We start from the raw sequence: 6000 nt of genomic DNA on the forward strand, positions 1-6000 counted from the left end.
TTTCTGCTCAAACACAGACCCACACAATGCTCAACCAGAAACAAATAAAAGTATTTTTTTAGAAAATATATCCTTTTCTTTTGCTCATGTTGACTGTAAATGAAATGTAGTCTGTGTTCAATTAAGCCATAGTCAAACATTGTTGGGGAATTGTTGGGTCTCTGCAGAAAAGTGCAGTGAGATTACTTTTGTTAGGAATTACCGCTACAAATAAAACTGAATACATTTGAAATAACAGACCTGGATTTTAACATTTACGAGGTAAAACTACTGAATTCCACAGTGAAAACATATGGCATGCTTATCGTAAAAAAGCATCACAAAAGACTTAAAATGAAATACTAAACTCTATGTTGATGTCAAAATGTATCTCTACAATAACAAATCCTCAATTTCACTCATGTCTAAGCATCAGTGTTAAATGACATTTTATAATTGTAATGAAATGAACATCAGATGGCTCATTTGAAGTTAAAGAAATGCTGATTACGAAACTCTGAAGGTAGGAAAGTTAAGTGTATTAAAGAAGCTACAGTGCCTCCATTAGCTTGTTTTTGATGCGCTATACTGGAGCAGCTATGAGTGATGCAGGCTGACAAAACGTTCAACTAACATCAAGGTGAGGAAATGGTGTAGTCCATTGCAAGATTCCTGAATATATGGCATAAATATGGAAATATATTGTAACATTTACAATTAGAGGTAGGAAAAAGCCCCCTTAACTGTTGTCTTTGCCTCTTTTGGGGGGGTCCAAGCCTTAATTAGGGGGGTCAGACCCCCCCAATCCCCTTGTAATTCAAACCATGCATTTACCTTCAGTGTTATCACAGTATGCCTCGTTAGTTAAGTCTTTTTCATATGGCGTGATGCAATCTTGGCTGGTCATTCCACCACTTTGGTCCAGACTGAAATATCTCAGCAGCTTTTGAATTGCTATGAAATTTTATGTAATCAACGTCCTCAGAAGATGGTACCTTATTACTTTGCTGATCAAAATAACATTTTCCCCAGCACTTTGTTTATGAACCAATACAGTTCAGGCTGATAATATTCCCATCAGTCTGAACTGTAATTTTTGTTGAGCGTAAATCTCAGTTAGCTTTCATCATAAGCTTTTTGTAAACGCAGAGAAGACCGTCTTCCTGTGTCTCTGACTATCTTACCATCAAAACTTTAAATGACTTGAATTACAGAATGTAATTCAAGATCCAAATTCAACAAGCAACCCCCAAATTTAAGCACTATATTGTTATAAGTACATGTCGACCAACACATTCTCAACCCCAAGCTCGTCACAAATGGACATTTAGTCAAGACCTCAGGGCGTCACTTTTTAACATCCTGGGTAACCCTTTAGCATTGTTTTGTGGTCAAGTTAGCAACAAATATGCAATGACAGGATAGACTTTTAAAATAAAACAAGTTATTAATGTTGTCAAACATTGCATTTGGTTAAATTTAGGCACCAAAACAAAATAAAACAAGTTATTAATGTTGTCAAACATTGCATTTGGTTAAATTTAGGCACCAAAACTACTTAAGGTTTGTGGAAAAATCATGGTTTGTCTTAAAATCACGTTATATAACTTTGGATCACATTCAGTAACGTGACTTGTGTATCTTACATAACTTGATTAAAACATTCAATGTTGACTTTTTTTTTCCCAAGTCCGGTTTCTGGCCCACCATCCACCCCAATCACCTCCTTAACTGCAATTTATACTTCTGCGTCAAATCGATGGCGTAGCCTCTGCGTAGGCCCTTACCCTACGACGTCACCTATGGCGTCGCCTGACGTGCACCTCCTCAAAAATTTAACTACACGTCAAGGCGACGCGGACCGTAAGTTCTGTGATTTGTCGGCTGGGTTGCTTGGCAGTGCCTCCAAGCCGACAGGAAGTCCCCGTGTTTTGAAGTAACTTTTACAATCGGCCAAAACGGCAGCTGTAACTCGGTCGATAGTATTTGAAAAGGCTACAACAACTGCACATATATAATTTTACCCCCATTCACGTTAGCGGAGCGCTAAACCAGAAGTTAGCCTGCTCGGCCGGCAAAAGTCAACACAGTGGACGCTGTTGCGCTACTGCCGACTAGCGTTTGGGGGTGTAATCGCAGAATGATGGGGACACCGACGCAAAAGTATAAAATGCATGGCTACGTGCATAGCCTACGGCGTAGGTACGCACGTAGACCCTACGCAGGAGTATAAATCAAGCTTTACTCTGACTTTTCTGTTAAATATCCCACATCTACTTTGAGAGTTGACAAACGACAAACATACGTGGAAACCTAAATGGAGTGATAGGTGAAGAGGTCAGTGTGGTCACTCCAGTGTGGTCAGTGGAAACGGAGCGCTGTTTCCTCCACTGTTGGTATCCCAGGTAGAGGACGAAGATGAGGAGAGGGTGGAGGATGTAGATGATGGAGATATGATGATGGACATATGTTGAAGAGAGGAGGGAAGGAGGATTTGGAGGAGGAGAGGTTATGAGGAAGAAGGGAGGGGTCATCAAAGGATGAAGAGTTGACTGACATATTGCGTTGAACTAAGGGGCTCCCCAGTGCAATACAAGTTTACGCCAAGGGGTCTTGACCATGTGTCCATATGTGAAGACTTGGGAGTGAACAGGTTGTGTCAACAGTGTTGTTTCATTATGGGGCGACGAACATTTAAATTCTGCTTTTATTTGAGAATTTATAGTATGATACTCTAACATGTAATCCTACATTTGTCCTGTTTCAGTGTTTTGTTTACAACATTGTAATTTTCCTGCCCGCTGTAGAAACAGCAGAGGTAACACAAATCTGCTGGGCAGTTCAAACCAGAATGTAAACAACAACCCAACACATTTGTCAATAAGCATAGATGAACTGTGCATTACATTGCAAAGCAGATTCCCCCCAAAACTAAAACATAGCACTGCCATCATAGCAGTGACGGTGTGGAAAGCCCTCTGCTTTGATTGGTCAACCCGCTCCTTGTTCCCACCCACTTCCCCGGCCCTGGACGCTTAAGAGAACAGAGAATTGAAATACTGAAAAAAGAGAGGACAATTAAGAAGAAAACACTATTGCAGTAATAAAAGATCATGTTCAACTTAAAGCTCCTTTGATATGTTACAGCCACATATCCAAAGCTCAATAACCAAACACATCCAATGCTGATGTTTCTGATCCTGACCCCGCCCGCCTGTCTCACTCTCAGGTTGGTGATGGGGTGAACAACGGCCAGGTAGTGCTCCACACAGGGAGGTGACAGACCAGACGGAGGACCCCACAGATATCATGTCTTCGAGAATGATGTAGTTGCCACAAAAAAAGAAAACAAACCCGAAGAACTCGTTCAGCTGCATGGCGATGGAGTGATAGGTGAAGAGGTCATAGTGACTTGTTGCAGACGTGGAAATGGAGCGCTCTTTCCCCCACTGTTGGTATCCCAGGTAGAGGACGAAGATGAGGAGAGGGAGGAGGAGGAGGAGGATATAGATGATGGAGATAGAAGAGAAGACAATGATGCTCATTTTGGACCTGAAACACATGTTGAAGAGAGGAGGGAAGGAGGAGTTGGAGGAGGAGAGGTTATGAGGAAGAAGGGAGGGGTCGTCAAAGGAAGAGGAGTTGACTGACATATTTTATAAAGTGGAGGCCTGAAGAGAAGAAGTAGAGGCAGAGGGAACCCAAAGGGAGGTGAAGAGAGAATTTTAAAATCAAATCAAAATGGAGACAGAGAAAAAAAAATCTCTCCACTAAAAGGTACGTTATTAAAAGAATAGTTTAATTTCAAGAGTAATTGCATTAAACTCCTCAAAATAACATACACGCTTTTATTAACATTGTAACTTCACTGGCAGTAAATAATCATACCTGGTATCTTGACATTCAGGGTAAAAAAAAAACAAAAACACAGGTGATGTTTCTTACACAGCATTAACATCCACTGCCTTTGTGGGGGTCAAAGAGGGACTGGGAGAACCATGGTTACACGAGTAAAAGTCTGATTTTCCTCAAGTATATCGTGACTCTTCTTTCTATATTAAGTCTTTGTACATCAACAGTTTTTGTTTTTCAATGAAAGCAGATATATTTGCTTATTGTTTTATGGCACAGGTTCTCTGCATTTTCAGAAGTGGAGGTTGAATTGACAAAATAAAATAATAAAATATTTCACAATAGATCTTAAACAGTAACCAAAGATGACATTTTAGATTATAGTTTACAGGAATCCCACATTTAAAAAAAATTTACATTATTGATTCCCCATGTAATACCAACTTAGTAAATTTAAAATATAAAGATTTTAATTTTTAAAAACATGAAGGTGCATGTGCATCATCCCTTTTGAAAAACAAGATCTCAACAATATCAGTCAAACAAATCACACTGTAAATGAAGTTACCACCAAGAAACAATTTAAAGATATCAATAGTCTCCTAGAGAATGAACATATATTAATGACTAAGTCTAAATGTTAAATAACTAAATCTTTAAGATTAACAGATTATTTTAGTTAAAGACTACCCACCTCCACAGAGTTTCTTTCTGATTGTCTTTCTCCTGCGTCTCCAAACTCTCTGACTGCTGTTCACTAGTGACATTGTACAAATATACCCTAATACGAATCTGTGGTTAGGTGTGTGTTTGTGTGTGTGTATGAAGAGCAGGTGAGAGCAAGACTGGCAATTTTTTTTGTCCCAGAGGTCAGATTGCAGTCAGCAGCACGAGTATTTTATTATCTTTCCAGTCATCTCTGCATCAGTTTGTCATCTGTGCTGCATGATATATATAGAGTACAACGAAACACAGAGTACACTCGTATGACATTTGTTCCTTAATTTAAATACAGTGTAACATAAATACAGTGTAAATACATACTATAATAAACAGTATACTACAACTTTACTGATGCTCACATACTTTCATTATGTACACCTTAAACTTTCCTCACACTCAAGTGAATTTCCAAAATTTTAATAAGTCATTAACAGCTGAATTTACATTGGTGCCAATGACGTCATGGTTCATTTAACCGATCATTAAGATGAACATCTGACACAGAGGACTCATTGCAAACAGGTGTGTATTCAAATAAAATCCTGTCATTTAGCCCAGCACACCTGAGCGTCAGGTTAGACTTTCAAAATAAAACGGTAGCGTTTCTAAACATAGCTATTTTGAAACGGCACGTTATCAGAGTTGTGAAATGTTGCAATTTGGTTAGGTTTAGGCAACAAAAGTACTTGGTTATGGTTAGGAAAAGACATGGTTTGGGTTAAAATACCTACGTACGTCAAGTTAATTAACATCACTGCATCAGTGCAGTTCTAACGAGTTTGCCATCATTGATGTCTCTATCAAGGCAAGACCTAGTATATGAGGTACTAGAACTTCACTCAGGGGTTTGTCAGATGGGGGTGAGGGTAAGGTTTACATGGGTTCCAGCACATGTAGGGGTGAAGGGGAATGAAAATGTAGAGAGATTGGCTAAACAAGCCAGTAAACGGGAAGCTGTTGAAATGGTAATTTCAATAAATAAAGCAGAAGGTAAAGCACAAATCTGGTCGAAAACTAATAAAATGTGGCAGGTAGGGTCTACACCGGGATGCAGAGGAAAAAGGGAGACATAACATTTAATTTACATAATTTACATTTACATAACATTCAACAAAAGGTTGGGGCAGGGAGGGTCACAGGAAACAAAGGGAAGAAATGATGTTTACTAGGCTAAGAATTGAAAGCTGTGGGTTATATAAGTAGGCCTACTACTTACTTATTATGGGTAAGCACATATCAGGAAGGTATGAGTTTTGTGATAGTTTTGAGTCTATGGAAAGTGGTGTTTGAGTGTCAGAAATGTGAGAGGGAGAGGATAAAGATGAGAGATAAGAAAGTTAGGGTGCCAAGGGAAATCACTTAGGGACTGGCTGAAAGGATATAGTTTAATTTGTTTGTTTTAATGTTTACGTGTTGTTTTGATTGTTTATTTATTTATCTCCAGGC

The sequence above is a fragment of the Micropterus salmoides genome, unplaced genomic scaffold (assembly GCF_014851395.1).
Source record: "Micropterus salmoides isolate LMB-PRFRI ecotype aquatic unplaced genomic scaffold, ASM1485139v1 Ms_hic_scaffold_2, whole genome shotgun sequence".
NCBI classification, from domain to species: Eukaryota; Metazoa; Chordata; class Actinopteri; order Centrarchiformes; family Centrarchidae; genus Micropterus; species Micropterus salmoides.